Source organism: Schistocerca gregaria, chromosome 10 (genome assembly GCF_023897955.1).
Source record: "Schistocerca gregaria isolate iqSchGreg1 chromosome 10, iqSchGreg1.2, whole genome shotgun sequence".
In the NCBI taxonomy this organism is placed as follows: domain Eukaryota; kingdom Metazoa; phylum Arthropoda; class Insecta; order Orthoptera; family Acrididae; genus Schistocerca; species Schistocerca gregaria.
In genome coordinates this window covers 192,775,707-192,798,272 of record NC_064929.1, presented here as the reverse complement: position 1 = coordinate 192,798,272, position 22,566 = coordinate 192,775,707, and the positions used below count along the sequence as shown (strand labels likewise).

At 41.7% G+C, this 22,566-nt stretch overlaps 1 protein-coding gene across 1 annotated transcript in view; it reads right to left on the bottom strand.

Moving 5' to 3' along the window:
* LOC126293425 (F-box/LRR-repeat protein 7-like) overlaps positions 1-22,203 on the bottom strand; it is a 133,841-nt gene extending 111,638 nt beyond the window's left edge. The window contains exon 1 of the mRNA XM_049986648.1: positions 22,162-22,203. The gene's annotated coding sequence lies outside the window, so the exon portion shown is untranslated. The remainder of the gene's footprint in view (positions 1-22,161) is intronic.
* Positions 22,204-22,566: the final 363 nt, after the last annotated feature.

Here is a 22,566-nt window from a genome sequence, read left to right as displayed (position 1 = left end):
AGTTGGTCTGTAGATTGTTTCAATTCTAAACTTGGCTAGCACTTTTCCGATACGGTCCGTAATATTATGGATGTAAGGAAGAAAAACTTTCCCTGCTGAAGGTTGTTGTTTTTGCATGTTTTCGGACATTTTCTTTCTAGGGTGGAGTGCACGATCTATCTCCTTATCAGTATATCCATTTTTCCGAAAAACTGTCCGCAAATGATTTAGTTCCTCTTGTAAATACGCTGGCTCACAAATTCTATTGGCCCTGTCCACCAGTGTTTTGATGACACCTCTCTTCTGCCTGGGATGATGATTTGAACTCTTATGAAGATAACGGCCGGTATGCGTATCTTTTCTGTATACTTTGTGACCAAGAGTACCATCTGCTCGTTTAATTACTGAAACGTCCAGAAAATTAATCTGTCCATTACTCTCTGTCTCCATGGTAAATTGAATTTTTGAATTAATGCTGTTCAAATGCTTCAGAAATTCGTTCAGTTGCTCTTCTCCGTGATTCCATATCACAAAAGTATCGTCCACATACCGATACCACTTCAAAGGACTTTTTCTGGCTGACTGAAGTGCCTGTTGCTCAAAAAATTCCATAAAAATATTAGCAGCGACTGGACTTAGGGGGCTACCCATAGCCACTCCATCAATTTGTTCATAGAACTCATTATTATACTGGAAATAAGTCGTAGATAGGCAGTGCCGGAACAAGGCTACTATATCAGTAGGAAATATGTCAGATATGTAAGCCAGAGTTTCGTTCACCGGAACCATAGTAAACAAGGATACAACATCAAAGCTAACAAGGATATCACTGGGGCTTATAGTAATCCCCTTCAGTTTTTCGATGAAGTGCATGGAGTTCTTAATATGATGATCAGTCTTTCCGATAAACGGTTGTAGCAATGAGGCAAGATATCTAGCCAACTCTTGAGTAGGGGATCCTATAGCACTCAAAATCGGCCTAAGAGGGACATTTGGTTTATGTACCTTAGGTAACCCATATAATCTAGGAGGGAATGCTTCCGTTTTACAAAGATCTTTTTTATCTGCTGCAGGAATAGAAGACTTTTTTATTAGTTGGTTAGTAGCTGTCAGCACTTTTGTTGTAGGATCTTTGTTCAGCTTCCTGTAAATGGTAGGATCCAAAAGATCGTCGATCTTCCTGTGGTAATCCTCACTCTTCATCAACACTGTAGCCATTTCTACGAGAACGGATCCATTAAACACGTCGTGGACTAGCGGTAACCAGCAGTCAATTATGAAGAGTGAAGAGATGAAGAATTTGTGAGCCAGCGTATTTACAAGAGGAACTAAATCATTTGCGGACAGTTTTTCGGAAAAATGGATATACTGATAAGGAGATAGATCGTGCACTCCACCCTAGAAAGAAAATGTCCGAAAACATGCAAAAACAACAACCTTCAGCAGGGAAAGTTTTTCTTCCTTACATCCATAATATTACGGACCGTATCGGAAAAGTGCTAGCCAAGTTTAGAATTGAAACAATCTACAGACCAACTAAGAAGATTAGTGAATGTTTAAGATCGGCGAAGGATGCACGACACCCTTTAGCTACTCCGGGTGTTTACAAAATTCCGTGTAGTTGTGGGAAAGTTTACATTGGAACAACTAAAAGAAGTATCAATACTCGCCTGACTGAACACAAGAGGAACTGCCGATTGGGACACACGGATAAGTCAGCTGTAGCAGAACATGTTTTCGAAGACGGAGACCATGAGATAAAATTTAGCGAGACAAGCGTGCTATCTAAGACATCGCATTATCATGCACGTATGTATAGAGAGGCGATAGAGATTTTTAAACACCACAATTATTTTAACATGAAAGAAGAAGGTTTGAAGTTAGATAAAATATGGCGATCAACCTTGCATCAAAGATGTGACAATCGATTACCTTCGATCGAGAGTAATGACGCCAGTCAGAGATAGTTTTACTGGTGACATCACGTGACGAGTGGTGGTGCCCTCTACCCGCTCTATATATACAGGACCTCCGCGGCTTGGTAGCCAGTCGTAGACTCGCCTCGGAAGATGTTGTCCGCAGCTGGCAACGAAACGTCAGGGAGAAGAATTTCTACTGTTCGACCACGGCCTCTCAGCCCGGAAGTTTTAACTACTGACGATGCCGGCCGTGAAAGCCTACACGCTATGAAAATGCATCATATCAAGTAAAGTAATCCCTTTCCAGCAGCAAACCCACTCCAGAAATGTTATCACCCCAGAAAACTTTTTTAGGTATTTCATGTATGATCTTCATCCACATGATATCGGACACTGCTTATTATGGCTGGCGAGTCTTCTGGATTTTGGGCACAGGATCAGGCACTTAAGCCTATAAATTGCAAAATACAGGTGTGACAACGCTTTGCGCTAACACTAGCAGAGTTCACTGCCCTGGGGAAGTAGGGTTAACTCGTAAAAAAGCACGAATATATCAAGATGTTTGGTGTAAATGTCTTTGCAGCTGCCACATAAGTTGTCCCTAGCTTTGACCAGAACCAATTCGCCTTTTATTGTACTATGACAGAAGCATTTTTAATTCTAGTTCCCAACTTTTACCCCGCCATAGGTTAGGCTGCCATGGCTTGGCAACTGGTATAGACTTTTCTTAAATTGGACAACTACTGATTCGGCATAGGTTCTTTTAATTGTATTTCGAACCATGTTCTCACTTCCTGGCAACGGATAAAGCCTTCACAAAACAACAGGACGATCCTTCACTGTAATACATGTATTTGTTTCACTTCTTAAAAACCTGGGACTGATTCGCACAAGTTTTAAACATACGAGGGTTGCCCAGAGAGTAATGCACTGCATTTTTTTCCTCTCAGCCTAAAACAATGCTACGAAAGGGAAACGTTACTGATCCGTAGTAAAATTCGCTGTTTTGAAAAGCGCGCTGCAGCGCGTCGTGTAAAGCAGTCGCCCTCCGTTTCTGACGGTGGCGCCGCTGTGACAATCGCAGCTTTGGTGTCTCCCTCTGGCGTGAAAGGGGAAAGGTTGCCTGTTCACGTGAGTTTAAGGGACGCTATCAGCTCGGCAGTCGCTAGAATCGCCAATTGTGTTTTTTAACTTTCTGGTGACTTGTTTTAACTGTCCCCCATGAACGTCTCCATGTCAGTGTATATTTTACCTCCATTTTCTCCCCTTACTCTGTCTTATGTTCCCCTTTTTTATCTCCTTATGTATGTATCACTTTATTCTTGTCACTCGGCTGAAGAGCGGTGGATTGTGCCGCTGACAGTCCTCCCCTGCCCATATGGGGCAGGGGAATGAAATCACAATAAAGAAAAAAAAACTCGGCAGTCTGTTAGTCGCATGAAGTCAGTCGGAGGCAGTTGTTCAGCCAAGGGGTGAGCCGAGTCTAGTCAGTTGGTCAGCCGGCTCAGTGTGGGGCAGTCAGTGTCTGTTTGTCGTCCGGAGTGCTAGTACGTGTTAGGCCGCCAGTCTACGCGAGTTTCTTTAGGCAGTGGTCATTGGCGGCTAGATCGGTCTGTTGGTCGGTCGCACCCTGGGACGCAGATGATTTGTCCGCCTTGAGCGCCGGCGCATGTGAGGTCGCCACGTGAGTCCAGTGGGCCGCGCCGTATAGCGGGGGGTAGCGGCTTCGGTGCCGACACGACAACAGGAGTCAAGCCACGACATCGGTGTGGCCGGCGCGAGCTGCGACGCCGCGAGACGGGAGATCGGCGCGCCTTCCTGCGTCCGTTGAAGCGGCTGCCAACGGACGGTTCGGGAGAGCGTTCTGGGCGTGCTGCGCCAGGTCTTCGCCAGACATCGCAGTTTATTAAAGGTTAAATGATTCGTGATATGTTGTTTCACTTACTTTTTAAATTCTACTGGTGTTCTTGGTCAGTCTCTCGTCTCAAGCTTGCTCATCTGTCTCTCATCCACATTTGTTAGGCAGTTAGTGTCTGTCTGTCTGTCTGCCTGCCGTACGTCAATAGCTGCCTCTGTAATGTTTGTCGGACTCGGTGTTGACGAATTTATTGCTTAAAGGCCGAATTCTTGAAATGTATTTCTATCTTGCTCATCATCTTGCGAGGTGGTATATGTGTAATGTAAAGCATGTTGTACATTTTATATAAGTCTGCATTTTATGTGTTTTATTTAAATAGGTATTTTAGGTTATAAGCTTGCCACACTTTCACCGTAAAAGTCATTTCAAAAAAATGCACTTTCGGTGGCAAATAATTTGAGGGTTGTACCATTTCTATTCCTCTTACGGGGTGTATAGTTTACATGTTTGTGTGAGTTGTTAAAAATTTTTGTTTAAAGTAATGTGGTGTGCTGCAGATTTGCACTAGTGTACTCTTTCAGAGGTTGTTGTTAGCCGTCACGGCTACGACCGCGTTAAAAGGAAGCAGGCAACTTCTCAGCCCGAAGGCTCCTACTGTTAATATTGTTCTTGCCTCTAAACATAACTGTAACTTGACATTTCGAGGGTGCTTTTCTGCTTATAATTTTAAATCTGTTTTGAAAAGACTTTTAGGAATAAATTCATATTTGTTAAAAGTAATTTTCCATCAGTTGCTTCCTGGCAACGACTTCCACACTCACCTAGTGTGATTAAATGTGTCAATGTTCTTGACGAATCGCCAGTAAATAAATTCTTTAAGAAAATATTTTGAAAGTTAAAATTCACGGTTCAGTTAAGTAAGTTATATAATTTGAAGTGTCCTGAGTGAGCGCGCCAAGTTTTCGTCACTTCTGACAGGTAGTGTAGCTGCAGGACAGTTTCAAAATGGCGTCTGTAGACCATGTGCCGTGCCGTCACTGAATTTCTCACTGCCGAGAAATGCACTCTGGGGAATATTCACGAACGCTTGTGCGAAGTCTATGGAGCATCTGCTGTCGATGTAAGTACAGTTATTCGCTGGGCACGGAGGGCGAGGTCATCAGAAGGCGGTTCGGCTGATCTCCACGATTTGCAGCGGTCGGGGAGACCATCCACGGCTGTCACACCTGCCACGTTGCAGCGAGCTGATGTGGTCATCCGCGAGGACAAACGCATTACGACTCGTCAGTCGGCGCTGTATCTGTCGGTCAGCAAAGGAACTGTGGATGCAGTTATCTGCACTCTTGGGTATTTCGAAGTGTGTGCAAGATCGGTTCCGCAGTGGATCACAAATCGCACTTGTGTTGATTTGTTGCAACTTTTTCAAGCTGAGGGCGAGGCCTTCTTGTCCCAGATTGTGACGGGCGATGAAACCTCTGTTCACTATTTTGAGCCCGGTACAAAACGATAGTCGATGGAATGGCGCCATTCTCACTCCCCACAGGTGAAAAAATTCAAAGCAACTGCTGCCGCTGATCACCGTGTTCTGGGACTGTGGAGGTGTGATTCTCATTGATGTGATGCCAAGAGGCGGTACCAGTAATTCAGAAGCACGTGTCAACACGTCGACACAACTCAAGACACGCTTCTGGCGACTTCGGCACCACAGCAACACAGGAGGTGTTTTGCTGCAACACGGTAACACTCGGCCCCACAAGTGTCTGAGGACTGCTGAACACATGGCAAAACAGGCTCGGACAGCGTTACTCCATCCACGCTAAAGCCCTGTCCTAGCCACCTCGGACTTCCACTTGTTTGGGCCATTGAAAGAAGCCATTCGTGGAAGACATTCTGAGGAAGACGAGGTGGTCATTCACACAGTGAACCACTGGCTCCTCCACCAGGACAAGGTCTGGTACTGATAGGGCAGACACGCCCTTGTTTCGCGCTGGAGAAAGGCCGTAGTACAGGACGGAAATTACGTGTAAAACTAGGATGTGTAGATAAAACACTATTCTTTCTTTTGTGTAATTCTCGTTATGTTCAATAAGTAATTGTTGAAGAAAAAAAGTGTGGTGCCTTACTTTCTGGGCAACCATCGTATAAGTGGCATGCGCAAAAAAAAAATTACAAAAATCTGTTTCTTGCATGTAAATCCAAATGAAGCTAAATTTTTGAAAACAAGGTTTCGATTTTATTGTAAGAATGCATTTTTTATTACTTTGATAAATTTTAAACCGTTTCCGCGCATTCAATTCAAGTGGGAGTGGAGTTTACGCACTTCATTTAAATGTTCAAATGTGTGTGAATTCTTAAGGGACCAAACTGCTTAGGTCATCGGTCCCTCGACTTACACACTACTTAAACTAACTTAATGCTAAGAACAACACACACACCCATGCCCGAGGCAAGACTCGAACCTCCAACGGGAGGGACCCACTACATTTACCTCGACTTTAAACCGTTGCATCTCGACAACGGATGAAGATTATTGGATTATAGAATTACTTTTTGACTTAAAGCATTTATATACCTCAGTGCATGTTTGAAACGATTCGTATAAGTTAAAAGTACACAAGTGTTGCTTTTCAAAAACCTCCCAGAGAAACGTGCATTTTGCACTTAATTTGAAACGTAGAAGTTTATTTTATTTATTTTTATTTATTTATTTATTTAACCTGGCAAGATTAGGGCCATCAGGCCCTCTCTTACATCTAACCAGGCATTCTACTTATTTTACAGTCATATGTTTTAGTAGGCATGTTAAACTACATCTAATACAAAAAGTGAGATAAACAATTAGAAAGGTACATCTTGAAAAATACATTATTGAAGAGAAAGATTTTATATAGGAGTGCTGGCAGCAGGGAGTATGAGGGAGACTCATGGTGAAGGGAGGAGAAGAACAGAGAGACATGACGAAACATGATTAAGGAAAATATAAAGGAAAAGAAGTCTGCGTGGCTAATAGAGATAGATGAAGTGGAAGGCACCTCAGGAGCAAGACAGGAGACGCTAGCTTTGCTATTTGACAGATGAGAGGATTGGCCTTGCACATTAATTTTGTGGAGAATTTTATGCGGATGATAGTAGGAAATGCTTCAACTTCTTCTTAAAAGCAACAGGAGATTGAATTTTCCTCAAGTTAAGGGGCAGTTTGTTCCAGAGGCGGACAGCGGCAACTGAGAAGGAGTTTGCAAAAGTTTTTGTTTTGTGAGTGGGCACAGTTAGGATACCAGATAAGAGTGACCTCGTGTTTCGATTATGATGGCATGGCAGGTTTTTAATCTCTGAAGCTAGGTACTGGGGTGCTTGCGCGACGAGGAGTCGGTGAAGTAGACATAGAGTGTGGTAGTCACGCAGTTTGTCCGGCCGCAGTCACCCTAGCTCGGAGTATGAAGCACTAACATGATCATATCGGCGAATGTTGCAGGTGTAACGCACACAGGCATTCATGGTTAGCTCTAGCCGTCTTTTGTTTTCACTACTCATGCCTTGTTGAATCACATCACAATAGTGGAGGTTCGGTAGAACGAGTGCTTGCACGAGCTGGCGTTTCAAGTTCAAAAATGGTTCAAATGGCTCTGAGCACTATGGGACTCAACTGCTGTGGTCATTAGTCCCCTAGAACTTAGAACTACTTAAACCTAACTAACCTAAGGACATCACACACATCCATGCCCGAGGCAGGATTCGAACCTGCGACCGTAGCAGTCGCACGGTTTCGGACTGCGCGCCTAGAACCGCGAGACCACCACAGCCGGCGCGTTTCAAGTCCTGTGGGAATATGTTCCGAAACTTTTTGAGAGCATAGAGACAAGCAGACGTCTTTCGGCACACTGCGACTGTATTCTCCGCCCAGTTAAGATGCTCGTCCAAAGTTACACCCAAGTTCTTCACTGTTTTCTGATATGGTATTGGAGTACCTTCGAGCAGAATAGGAGGTAGCCGTTCGCGGAAATCTGAACTTTTTAATTTCTGATGGGCTATTAAGATTACTTGCGTCTTTTTTGCATTTAATTTAAGCCCCAGGTTTTTCGCCCATGTCACTACTGAAGACAGATCATCAGTCATCAGAGCGATTGCAGTGTTTACGTCTTCAGGTCTGACGCTTAGGTAGAGCTGGAAGTGGTGTGAGTAAAAAAAAAAAAAAAAAAAAAAAAAAAAAAAAAAAACTCACAAAAACGTTCTTTTACACATAGAATCCGAATGAAGCTAGATCTTTTAAAGCGATTTTTCAATTTTATGTACGAACGCATTTTTGTATGTTTGAATCTCTCTAAACAATTTGAGCCCTTTTTATTCACGTGCTACATTTCGCTCAACTTTAAACCATTGTATCTCGACAATGGACACTTGTTACTTTTGAGTTTATTCATTTACCTACCTTGGTGCAAAGTTTGAACCGATTCGCACAGGTTTAAATCACATAAGTGGCAAGCATCTAAATCCTTCCAGAAAAACGTGGTTTTTCCACGTATTCGCGCGTAAAGTGCGAACGGTGCACATACAAATAGTGCGGTCAGCTGAACATTAATTTTCAGCAAAATTAACATCTTTTGCAAAAGCACTTTATCGTTTCGCACAACTTGCCTGGGCAACATGTCCTGTTAGTCGTTCAAACCTTGCTTAACATACTGTCACATAGTTACAATACGGCATATGTTCGAATAGCTATTCAAATGGGCGGTGGTCAGGGCTAAACGGAAAACTTTTTACGTTTAGTTGGATGTCACTAAGTTCTCTCATTCTGAAATACTGAATGAATATATTGTGGGTATCTGCGCATTGTGAGATAGACTGCCCTAGACATATACGTACTTTCTAACTGTAATGCTTGTCGTACTTCGTTAAACCTTTAATATAAGATTTAACCCGTTAATGATATTATGAAGAATTTTATATTTTTGAATTTGGTCAATAATTACGAGAAATGTTAAAATGAAATTTTTGTTACCCCTGGAAACCATGCAACCTGCAACTTGGATAGCGGACAATAAATCATGAACCGGATTAGCTGGTTGGATATGTTAGGACCGTGTAACAGTTTTTTTGGCTCTTCAGTGTATGACAGAGAATGACAGAAAGAATACCTAAATACTAAATTCTTTTCTCCAGAATTGTTTCAGTGGTGAAGACAGCCGCGCGGGGTGGCCGCGCGGTTAAACGTGCCATGTCAAAGATCGTGCGGACCCTCCCGCCGGAGGTTCGAGTCCTCCCTGGGGTATGGGTGTGGGTGTTGTCCTTAGCGTTAACTTAGTTTAAGTAGTGTGTAAGTCTAGGGACCGATGACCTCAGCAGTTTGGTCCCTTAGGAATTCACACACACACTGTGGTGCAGATTGTACAGCCGTTCTTCCTTTCAATCGTAACACGAACGTCAGAATGGCAGACATTGAATTAAGTGATCACGGGAGCGAAAAGCAATAGAAATCTGTCAGTGGAGGGAAGTTCGCTGGACTTGACGGAACAACTATACGGTCCTACATAGAATATGCGAAACAGCTTGCTCATCTGTCTTCTGGGGTTCACTGCACAAACGAATATTTCCTAGACATCGGAAAAACGCACAGGTTATTCCCGTTTCCAAAAAGGGTTATCAAACTGTCACGTACAATTAAAGATCTAAGACACTGATATTATGTCAAAGAGGGAATCAGTATGGCGAAAACAATGATCACGTGAGACCCAGCTAGCACTGTTCGTCCACGAGACCCAACAAGCGGTAAATACAGGCATCCACGTTGTTGTTGTTGTTGTGGTCTTCAGTTCTGGTTTGATGCAGCTCTCCATGCTACTGTATCCTGTGCAAGCTTCTGCGACTCCCATTACTTACTGCAACCTACATCCTTCTGAATCTGCTTAGTGTATTCATCTCTTGGTCTCCCTCTACGATTTTTACCCTCCACGCTGACCTCCAATACTAAATTGGTGATCCCCTGATGTCTCAGAACATGTCCTACCAACCGATCCCTTCTTCTAATCAAGTTGTGCCACAAGCTCCTCGTCTCCCCAATTCTATTCAGTACCTCCTCATTAGTTACGTGATCTACCCATCTAATCTTCAGCATTCTTCTGTAGCACCACATTTTGGAAAGCTTCTATTCTCTTCTTGTCTAAACTATTTATCGTCCACCTTTCACTTCCATATATGCCTACACTCCATTCAAATACTTTAAAAAACGACTTCCTGACATTTAAATCCATACTCGATGTTAACAAATTTCTCTTCTTCAGAAACGCTTTCCTTGCCATTGCCAGTCTACATTTTATATCCTCTCTACTTCGACCATCATGAGTTATTTTGCTCCCCAAATAGCAAAACTCCTTTACTACTTTAAGTATCTCATTTCCTAATCTAATTCCCTCAGCATCACCCGACTTAATTCGACTACATTCCATTGTCCTCGTTTCGCTTTTGTTGATGTTTTTTCACTTCTTGAAATAGTTCGATACATTTCCATACCGTTACCTAATGAAAAAAATTAGAGCGTGCGTTATATCAGCAGCTTTGAGACTAAATAGAAGACCTGGCAGCAAATAGAGCACAGCATATCGTCCTTATCAGATTTATCGGGGAGAGGGAGTGAGGGAGAGAGGGAGAGAGAGAGAGAGAGAGAGAGAGAGAGAGAGAGAGAGAGAGAGAGAGAGAAAGAGAGAGATAGCCAGTGGGAGAGGAAGAGAGAAAGAGATCTACAGATATAAGAGTATTGGGCCTGTGCATTGGTTCGTAGATTTTTCAAGTTTAATAAAGGCAACATATACATAAGGGAGGCTTTTTTCATCAATAATACACCAAAGCGGCAAAGAAACTTATATATACGTGCGTATTCAAATACAGAGATATGTAAACAGGCAGAATACGCTGCTGGGGTCGGCAAAATCTATATAAGACAACAAGTGTCTGGCGAAGGTGTTATGCGGGTTACTGCTGCTACAATGGCAGGTTATCAAGATTGAAGTGATTTGAATCTGGTATTATAGTCGGTGCACCAGCGATGGGACACAGCATCTCCGAGGTAGCGATGAAGTGTCGATTGTCCCAGACGACCATTTCATGGGTGTACCGTGAATATCAACAGACCGGTAAAACATAAGTCCGACATCACTGCGCCCGGAAAAAGATCCTGCAAGAACAGGACCAACGACGACCGAAGAGAATCGTTCAACGTGACAGAAGTGCAACACTTCCGCAAATTGCTGCATATTTCAGAGTGCTGGACCATCAAGTATCAGCGTCCGAACATCACCGATATGGGCTTTCCGAGCCGTAGATCCACTTATGTACCTCTGATGAATCCACGACACAAAGCTTTACGCCTAGTCTGGGTCCGTCAACACCGACATTGGACTGTTGATGACTGGAAGTATGTTGCCTGGTGGAACGAGTCTCGTTTCTAATTGTATCGAGCGGATGGACGTGTACGTGTATGGAACCTGCATGTCAGCAAGGGACTGTTCAAGATGGTGCAGGCTCTGTAATGGTATGGGGCATGTGCAGTTGGAATGATATAAGGCCCCTGATACGCCTAGCTACGTCTCTGACCAGTGACACTGACGTAAGCATCCTCTCTGATCACCTACATTCATTCATGCCCATTGTGCATTCCGACGGACTTGGGCAATTCCGGCGGGACAATGCAACACTACACACGTCCAGAACTGCTACATAGTGTCAGACATGAACATTAGTCAGCATACCTGCGATGCCTTCCAAAGTGCTGTCCAGAAGAGATCTCCACGCCCTCTTACGGATTTATGGATAGTCCTGCAGGATTCGTGGTGTCAGTTCCCTCCAGCTCTACTTCAGACGTTAGTCGAGTCCATGCCACGTCGTGTTGTGGCATTTCCTGCATGCTCGCGGGGGCCCTGCACGATATAAGGCAGGTGTACAGTTTCTTTGGCTCTTCAGTGTATTCTCCTCTTCACTGTTGAACTGTCTGCCAACACTGGGTGTAACTTGCCGGACTGTAGAAATCACGTGGATTTGTGAACTCGTGGAGCCATGTTCGGAGACTATTTTCCTCCGGAATTGTTGCTCCATGAAGGTTGTTCGATAGAGGTGGAAATCTGGGGGCACAAGACCACATGAATAAGGTGGGAGGGGAATGATATCCCAACCTAACTTCTGTATGGCGTTTATTATCAGTGTAGGAGAATGCGGGCTGGCGTTATCGTGAAGTAGCATCGCTTCACGTAGTCCCTCTGGTCGTTGCTCTTGGATAGCGTCGGCAAGACGTCGCAGTTGTTGACAAAAAATTTCAGCAGTGATATAGCTCAGGGAAGCAATCCCTAGAACACCAAACAGCCGGTGTTCCCCCATATACAAACCGTTATCTTTTGTGGATGTGCTCAGGTCTTTGCACGGGAAGTTGCTGTTCTATTTGGGCTCAACTATACCTTTTTTCCCATATTCTGAGGTGTGGGGTTGATCTTTATTCTGCGCAACGGATTAATCTGAGATGTGCCCTTTACCCTGTGGCTCCTGCAAGATGCAATGTCCACCCCCACACAACTACAGAAGCCAGACAGACGCTCCTAACGTTCTAAGGGAAAAGTCTGAAAAACTTTCAGCAATAAATACCTTCTGGAGTCGTCCGCTTTAAGGAAATGACACAAAAATTCACAAAATTTCTTAAGAAACTTGTGGGATACTTTTGTACTGGAGTAGTGCTAGTTAGTGTAAGAAAAACATGAAACTTATGAAAGTTATTATTTGTTTTCAAACATTCTGAGAAATCACAAAGGCACTTATAGTTATGAATTGAACAAGTTATATCCTGGTTCTTTTCGGAATGTAAAGTTACCTCTCAAGGATAGGATTCGCTAATGAAATTCCTATACGAAGTTTAAGATGCTTGTTGACTCGGCAGAATGGCTGAGATGCGCGCCTACTCAACTCGAATAATTATCCTTTAGAATGTTGCTAGGTGCGGTCGAGGCTGTCGCGTGTGAAATGCAGTGAATTGTACTGTTGTGGAGGAAATATGGGGCTCGCAATAGCTGTAGCCCACAATACCGTAAGCTGCGATGACTGCTGTCTACGCCGCTCGCTGCTGACAAATAAGATAACTCTCGTTCTATCTGGATTGACCTTCGCCAATCAAACTCTCCCTATGCCTTGATGAAGTCAAGGATTCCTATTCGCCCTTAGTCTAACTACTGGCGTGGTACACCGGTCAGATAACCAGTCCACCGCGATTCCACTCAAAATTCGCTAGCAGGTGTTTAACTATAACTCTGTCCGTTCACACCGCACAATAAGAGTATCGGCCAACACAGTGAACAACGCTTAATTACAAGGACTCAATATAGAGTAGCACTTCGATTCGCTCTCGACAGAGGTGCTCTCCCAGTGAAGTACTGAGGAGAGACTTGTTCCTCGCTTCAAGAGCGATAACAGAACGGCGCCTCTCCACGCCAGACGTGAAGGGGTAAATCTTTCGGTGTCTTCCATTATTCCTTCAGCTCAAGGCATCATAAATATCGTCTGCCAATCAGCATTGCTCTTCTAAACGGGAGAATGACGTTTCGTTTAAGGCGACCTATCCGGAAACCTGTAGCATTGGCGTTTGGCGTTTGCTGTCTCCCTGTGAAAATCTCTGAAACTGCGTGCTATGTGTAAAGAATGCGTAGGCTGGCCGCTCCCACACCATGTAGCGGAATTTGCTTTTAAGCTGAACACAGGGTCGTTCCCCCTTTTCACTCGGGCTCATGCTGTCTGCTACACGGGCGGTGACTGGCCGACATGAGCTGGGTCGTCCTCTGGAGGGACCGGCATCCCACTGTGCGATTTCTCTCCCGAACTAAAAGCTTCTGTGACTGTCGTGTCTGGAATGTATGTGTGTACGCCAGCCTCGAGTATTTCAACCACGGTGTGCATACTTGTTAACTGCATATTGTTTACATGAATTCATACAACATTGACTTTATCTTATCAAGTAAGGGTTCGAATGAAGCGTCTTGATGTGAGGAATATGATTGTGAAGGCGGAATATGTAAGCAATGAAGGTCAGGAGGCCACGACATCTTACAATATGTTAGCATAAAAACACCATTTCTCGTCGATCGTCGCCAGTAATGATACTGGATAGGAATGGTCGGCGTTGTTCACGAGTGAGTTGATGACAAGCAAGCAGAAATGCACATATGGCGAGCCGCTGATGTTTGTGATTTTGGCTTAGAACTTGCGGTACCCGTACACCCGAGTTTTGAACCTTTATCATTGCATGAAAGTGTCGCACGATGGTGGTATGACCCCAGTTCACCACATTTGCCAATTCTCGAGTACAATGACGTGGATCATTGTGGATTAATGCGTTTAAACGATCTGCATCAAACCCCAAACGTCTTCCTGAGCAACGAGTCACTAATGTGAAAAGGATCTTCCTTAAAACGAGAAAACCATTTTTTTACTTTGCTTTGTCCATCGGCGTTATCCCCATACAGGGCACAAATGCTTCTGGCTGTCTCTGCTGCTGCCACCTCTCTATTGAACTCAAACGGACGAACATGTCAGGAATGTTCCGATTTCTCCAATTGACACTCCATTTTCTAGCGTCCACAGCTCCACCTACTATTATATCTCCAAATGACAAAATGACGATGTGTAAACTCAAACAGCAACAGTGTACTACAAATAAAAAAAGACAATCTGAAAGGTCTCTGTTGGATTCCTTTCATGTTAGTTTCTTAAATCTGTTGTCATTTACGGCGTACATTTCACTTCTACATTTACTGTGGTGTTTCTGACTCTATCTGGGAGGAGACTGAGCAGTGGAACATGTTACTTTTGCACATAATCAAGAACGATCTGTCACACTACTACACTTTAAAACACAGTTTATATGTAATTCATGTCACACAGTCATACGGAACCTACATCTGCTTTCTTTTATATACTGTATATGATAAGATACTGTCATCCTCCTTCCCTTCTGTGTGAAAGGATGAATGAACAAATGTATTTCTAGTTGCATGCTTGATGGCAGCAGAGAAGCCTGTCTGCTAGAGAACAGTAGGGCCAACATCGGAACAGGTAGCTACGCTGTCTAAAAGGAAAGAGGTTTCTATTCTTAGTATGGTACTGTCCGTCCCTTGTCATGTTGGTATAGGAAGCTGTCTCTCTGGTCACTTCCGTTTTCTAATTATCAAAATTATTGTGGAGTTACACTCTTAGTGTAAACCAAGTTGACCACGTGAAGCATGTGGTCTAATCGTCAAAGTAGCCCTCAGCTATTCTTTTCGGGAAGATTTTACAGAGCTAGTATGAATTTAGTATACCAGTGTGTGGTAATTTCATGACGGACAGGATTGCGCTACGAACGTAACTTCTTTGGGTGAAGATTGAATCGGTTGGTTGTGGTTAATTTCCTCTTGCATGTGTTTCAACGTTCTTCGTGTGTTATTTTATGAATGCAGTGTTGTATGCAGTCTCCCAATCTTGACTCCATATTTGATGTGTTCCGTGAGATTACAAACTCACATTTTCACAATCCTAAATAAGGCACCAGTTTAGTAATGAATCAAGTTTAATATGCTGAAATTTCAATGATCAATGTTAAAATAAATTTCTAAATATAAACTGATTTATTTCTTTTTTATTTAAATTATCTTTTATATATATATATATATATCACCGGTCGTCGTATGACTATTAAAAGATTATAATTAATGTTAGTCTGGTTGGGAATTTGGTAAACTAGACTGGATACCTGGTGAAACAGTTGCTCAGTAATGCAAGGTTAACTTCCCCAGACAGCTCACAGCTTTTAACCCACTTTTATGGTAATGTTACTTAAAAACCGTCTTGATTGCAAATGGTCTTGAATAGCAGCACCGCTTTCATATCAACTTAATTTATCAATATTACAAATCGATTAACAAACTCGTAGCAGCTGGAATACCAACAAGCAAAACCAAAACGCTACGAACTTATGCAGCAACCTAACAACTTCGGGCTTACCCTAAGGGGCGACCACTTTTCACAATATTCGTAAATGATTTAGCAGATAACGTCGGAAGATCTACGAGGCTCATCACAGTGAATGCTGTTGTATACAAGGAAGCCGCTACGCTTGAAGATAGTGGAATACAGGAATACTCTCAGAGGATCAACACTTGGTACAGGGATTGTCAGGTGACTCTCAACACAAACAAATGTACTGAATTGATCTTAAATAGACACAAACAATAATTATTGCATGAATACGCGATTGCAGAGCAAACCCTGGAAGAAGTGACAGCTCTTAAAAGGAACATGTTCTACATGGAACCAAAAACTCGAAATTTCTTGCTTCTTTTTGTCATTTCAAACGCTCCGCAGGTTTTTTTTGTGTAAAATGAACCCTTCAAGAAAATCTGATAATTATTTTCGAGATATTGACAGTTTTACAATACGTTGCACGTCCACGCCGATTTCCGCGCTCATGTTAGTTTTCAGGCTTATGGCTTCGTGCTGTCTCCACGTGATGTAACCATCAATGATTTATAGTTCAGTAGTTTCCGAGCCTGTAGCCTAGGTGACATTTGAATGTCGTTTGTCGATACGAGGTGAAGATATGTGTCATTTGATTATTTTGGGAAAAAACTTGGAGGAAAAGAACGTCTCACTAATTCAGAAATAGACAAGCTGCAAACTTATTATGGGTTAGCCACGAGAAGGAACTTCAATGATTTAGAAAGTATGAGAAGAGCCGCAGGGGCCATTTTTTTCGTAAGTACACACAGAGAGATTCAAGGTGCAACGATTAAGACCCACAGCACATCCGTTACCCAACCGGTCCTGAAAGTTGCAGCAAATGTAAACGAGCATTATATTCTGTCGAAAATTATGAGCATAAACACTCTTTTCCGCTAGCAGTTACGTGCGCAATAAAACCTGTATTTAGTAACCGTGCTAATGATGATATGCTCAATAAAAGTTCGAACTCTGGAATTCACGGCAGTCAACCAAAGACGGTGTTTGTACACCATCAAACTTTAAAATTTGGTGTATTGGATGCTGCTTTACGTTTTAATGACAGCGTATCAAGAAAAATTGCACTGCTGGAGAGACTAGGAGTCTATTCAGGTCCAAACACAAGAATGGCGTTACGAAATATCGATTTTTCATGAGTTCTTAAAGCAGACATGATGTTGTTGTTGTGGTCTTCAGTCCTGAGACTGGTTTGATGCAGCTCTCCATGCTACTCTATCCTGTGCAAGCTTCTTCATCTCCCAGTACCTACTGCAACCTACATCCTTCTGAATCTGCTTAGTGGATTCATCTCTTGGTCTCCCTCTACGATTTTTACCCTCCAGTGGCCCTCCAATACTAAATTGGTGACCCCTTGATGCCTCAGAATATGCCCTACCAACCGACCCCTTCTTCTAGTCAAGTTGTGCCACGAACTTCTCTTCTCCCCAATTCTATTCAATACCTCCTCATTAGTTATGTGATCTACCCATCTAATCTACAGCATTCTTCTGTAGCACCACATTTCTAAAGCTTCTATTCTCTTCTTGTCTAAACTATTTATCGTCCAACTTTCACTTCCATATATGCCTACACTCCATACAAATACTTTAAAAAACGACTTCCTGACATTTAAATCCATACTCCATGTTAACAAATTTCTCTTCTTCAGAAACACTTTCCTTGCCATTGCCAGTCTACATTTTATATCCTCTCTACTTCGACCATCATGAGTTATTTTGTTCCCGAAATAGCAAAACTCCTTTACTACTTTAAGTGTCTCATTTCCTAATCTAATTCCCTCAGCATCACCCGACTTAATTCCATTATCCTCGTTTTACTTTTGTTGATGTTTATCTTATACCCTCCTTTCAAGACACTATCCATTCCGTTCAACTGCCCTTCCAAGTCCTTTGCTGTCTCTGACAGAATTACAATGTTATCGGCGAACCTCAAAATTTTTATTTCTTCTCAATGGATTTTAATACCTACTCCGAACTTTTCTTTTGTTTCCTTTATTGCTTGTTCAATATACAGATTGAATAACATCGGGGAGAGGCTACAACCCTGTCTCACTCCCTTCCCAACCACTGCTTCCCTTTCATGTCCCTCGACTCTTATAACTGCCATCTGCTTTCTGTACAAATTGTAAATAGCCTTTCGCTCTCTATATTTTACCCCTGCCACTTTTAGAATTTGAAAGAGAGTATTCCAGTCAACATTGTCAAAAGCTTTCTCTAAGTCTAGAAATGCTAGAAACGTCGGTTTGCCTTTCCTTTATCTTTCTTCTAAGATAGGTCGTAGGGTCAGTATTGCCTCACGTGTTCTAACATTTCTACGGAATCCAAACTGATCTTCCCCGAGGTGGGCTTCTACTAGTTTTTCCATTCGTCTGTAAAGAATTCGTGTTAGTATTTTGCAGCTGTGACTTATTCAAGTGATAGTTCGGTAATTTTCACATCTGTCAACACCTGCTTTCTTTGGCATTGGGATTATTATATTCTTCTTGAAGCCTGAGGGTATTTCGCCTGTCTCATACATCTTGCCCACCAGATGGTTCTTAAAGCAGACATAACTGCACTCAATTGCACAAAAGAGGTGAGGAAGCAAACAAGAATTACGAGTATTAAAGAGAAGATGCCTACGATTCGCATGACTTTGAATAAGGATCAGGAAAATATTAATCATAAATAGAATTTGTAAATAATACACAAACAAAACTATAAGAATTTAAACAATTTTTCTCAAAAGTATATTTTTTCCCTATACGTACCATTATTTAGAACTATATGTCACAGAAACTTGAAATATTTTGCTACTGTTCCAAGACAACAAACTAACAAACAGATGCACATTTCGCTTTGCAGGTATTTTGCTTCTGGTTCAGGCTCAAAAAGAAGTTTCTGTTCTTTAATTTTAAGCCAATTATTTAAACAAATGTCAACAGAACTCTACAAATTCAATGTGCCTGAATCTGCACTATATTAAAGCAATGGTGACTGGAAATTCCATTTCCAAGTTTCAATGTTTAGTAGTTTGTTCAGAAATGGTACTTGAATGCCTTGATAATCTGCACTGCCTACGTAGGGGAAAAGGCTCGGGTCTGTCTCCGTTTAAATACCTGCGAGAATTCGCACAGAGAGATTCCAGGTGGAACGACCACATAAATCTAAATACGGGTACGGCAAATGCCAGACTGCGATTTACTGGAAGACTCTTCAGTAAATGTGGTCCACCCACAAGAGAAGGTAGGTCTCAGCCGCAAGCGGGCCGAAGAACTGAGCACCTAACACGGAACCGGAAAAAAATCCGTTTATGTAAAAAAAGTTAATACAAATTGGATATTTTCAATTTGATATTCCAGCCACACGATGCTATTCTCAAATTGCGCCTGCCCGTGCGGTAATTGAAACCCTACAGCCTCGTTCTCATAACCGACCGATCTGACAGACGCGTTTGTCTGTTATCTTACCGCTACTTCGGTTCCAATTGAGAAACTAGAGATTTATAGACGTATAATGAAACTAATTTATGAAAATACAACGATATTCCATGTACGCTTATGATAAAGAACGTTTTCCACCATGGTTCTGATCATTACAAGTCGGTAAAGTTAGAAATGTTCATGCGGACTGCAGTTACTGCCAATGTTTACTATCTGACGGTATCGTATTTTTGTTATAACGGGTTTGATTTGATATCATATCCTTTGCTACAAATAAGAATCATATTTTAACATGAACGTCTCTACAACACACTTTCACGAAATCTTTTTACTTCCGTGTGAAGTTGATCGGTACAAAAAGATAAGCTCAAATTCAATTCAATTTTTCATTCCAAGCCTAAGAGCTAACTTCCTGCGGGTTTGACTCATCGTCAGTTCCCATCAGAAGTTTGGACGGTGACTGTGGGGATACCATATATTGTACAGGAGGAAGGTGGTTCAGTCGAGGCCAGGTATTAAAAAGATTTTATAGCATAACTAATGAAATCAAATCGTTCATGATATCAGAAGCAAAATGTGTACCAGAAGTTCACGATGCCAGGACGGAGGTAGATTTAGCATTTTTGGTAGATTCGACAGCTCATTTAGGTGACTTAAACAGACTTCTTCAAGGTTGAAACCTCCTTATCGGTACAACGTTTCAAACAATAAACGCATTCTAAATAGAACTGAAATTATGGCAAGCACAAGTACAAACAGTTTCTTTCATTTCGACGCGTTGGGCAAACATAACCCTGAGGACGGGATGAAATACGCAGCCAAACTTTTCGATTTGATGCAAGAAGTTGAAAACTGATTTCAGGATATCGAAAAAAACCAAAATTTTTGTGTTTTCGCGGGAAATTTTACAAACAATATACGAGATCGTAGAAACATTGCCAGACAATTTTCTCATAGAATGCGTAGAGATGCAGTCTGACAACCAACTAAAGCAAAAATTTGATCTAGTGTCTCTCGTGGACTTTTACAAATAATTCCCGCCCAGAGACAAATATCCCTCGTTGCACAGTCATGTGTTACATAATGTCATCTATGTTTGGAGGCCCGTACGTATGTGAAAATCTCAGACAAACACTTCGATCGAACCTTATATGATGGATACATTAGTTTCCCAAATTTAAAGTCAAATGTCACATTAATTCTATGATTTGTAATTACTTACGTATAAAATTATTAATTAAATCTCATTTATAAACTGTCAAATTAATTCCATCTAGCTTTTTTAGGATACAGAATCATTAATTAATAAATTCTAAATTACTTAAATGTGGTAATTGTGCATCTCGTCATTTTTTTGAGTTCCTTGGCTCAGTCCGAAAAATCGGAACGCTTATAGGACCGCCATATTGTCCATCTGGCTGTCTCTCTGTCCATTTGTTAAGAATCCTTTCTCTCAAGAACGGGTAGACGTATGTAAGCCAAATTTATGTCACACATCAACGTCTATGGTCTCTGGGCGGTGAAACACTTTTAAGTTCGTAAGTCATTTCAGTCAAAAGATACGGCCATTTATGTCACATATTTTGATAATCAAAAATTCACTCATCAAAATCTATAGACTGCTTCTCGTGGACTGAGAATAATCGAATTTGGCAAGAAGCAAGGTTTCACACTAGAAGTAAAGGGAAAGTTCCGAAAAGTGTTAACTTGATATTGTATAACACGATAAAATATTTTTTTGCCATTTTTATCCGTCTGTGTGTCTATTCGTCTGTTAAGATCCTTTTTTTCTGGAACAGGTTGGAATATCAAATTGAAATATATATAACATTCTGAGGTCTATGATCGTCTGTCTGTGTAAATATTTTTAATGTATAAGTTAATACAATAAAGAGATACGACGATTTATGTCACATATTTTGGCATTGGCAAACTCACTCATGAAAACCTATAGTGCACTTCCAGGTGACCTAGAAACATGAAATTTGGCAAGAGGCAAGGTTTTACAGTGCAAGTAAAGTAAAAATCAGAAAAATCGTTGCTTTATTATTATATCACACGATATGTTTTGTTTTAATTTTTGTATCCCTCTGTCTGCCCCTTTGGTCTGTTAAGAGCTTTTTTCCTCTAGAATGAATTTCAAGTATGTGTCACATACTTAAGTCTATGGTCCTTTGGCGGTGTAAAAATTTAAGCTCCTAAGTCAATGTGATGAAATTATTTTGCAATTTATGTCACACGTTTTGAAACACACAAACTCACTCATCAGAACCTATAGGATACTTCCCGCTTTGCTAGAACAGTGGTTCCCAAGCTGGGGGTAGTTATACCCTAAGGGGTCAAACGTGATTTTCTGAGGGGTAAAAACAAAAGGATTCGACTGCGTTTTGGTCCAAAAACTAAATCATTTTTCAAGTATCATTACTATTTTCACTCGTCTTCCTCACATAGTCCAACGATTACACACATACTTTGGATTTTGCACAATGTGTCTATGACAGCAAAATGGAGACACATTCATCAAACATTAGCCGCCGGATGTTTGAAACTCTCATCAGAGAATTCCATCGTAACTCCGAAATCCAAGAAAATAAAAACAAAAAAATGTGTAGAGAGCATGCCTCGACGCATATAAGCTCTTATTGTAGCAAAAAGTGGCATAACTAAATTTTGAAATTTACTGCATTAAATTTTTGTCAGTGCTAATATTACTTCTACAGAATGTACAAAATAGTTTTACCTGCATATTTTGTTGTTTTTATGATCCCAACAGAATACTGACACAAATAAATAATAGATAAGAGACCTACAGCCAACAATTTATCAGAAAAATACAATTAAAGTACAAAATGCAAAAATCTGAGTACTGCTCCTAATAATACGGCCGCCTACTGTAGGTTAACTAACGTTGACCAGTGAAAAAATTACACTGTCAGTACGGAAACTGTGAAATAATGATAACTTACATAGTGCCGCGTCAGACTCGCCAGCAGTGCAATACAACGCCGGTATGAACACGCTAGAAAAATCGCGTCCCTTTATATTATCCTGCCCTCCCGCTGCACACTCTATCGCACATCTATACCCCGTATCCAGTGTAGATCACATGACTCCCTCCGACGTTTTCGGTCACTATCACACTATCTTCCATGAGTGACGGCAGTTCGTTTTGTGCCGAATACAGATAAACTGCCGGCGACCTGACGCATTTCTTTTCATCCTCGAGCCGTATCGTTCAAAATTAATGTGTGAATGGCAAAAGAAGCCGTTAGTTTACGCTACTGGCCGTTAAGATAGCTACACCGAGAAGAAATGCAGATGATAAACGGATATTAATTGGACAAATATACACTCCTGCAAATTGAAATAAG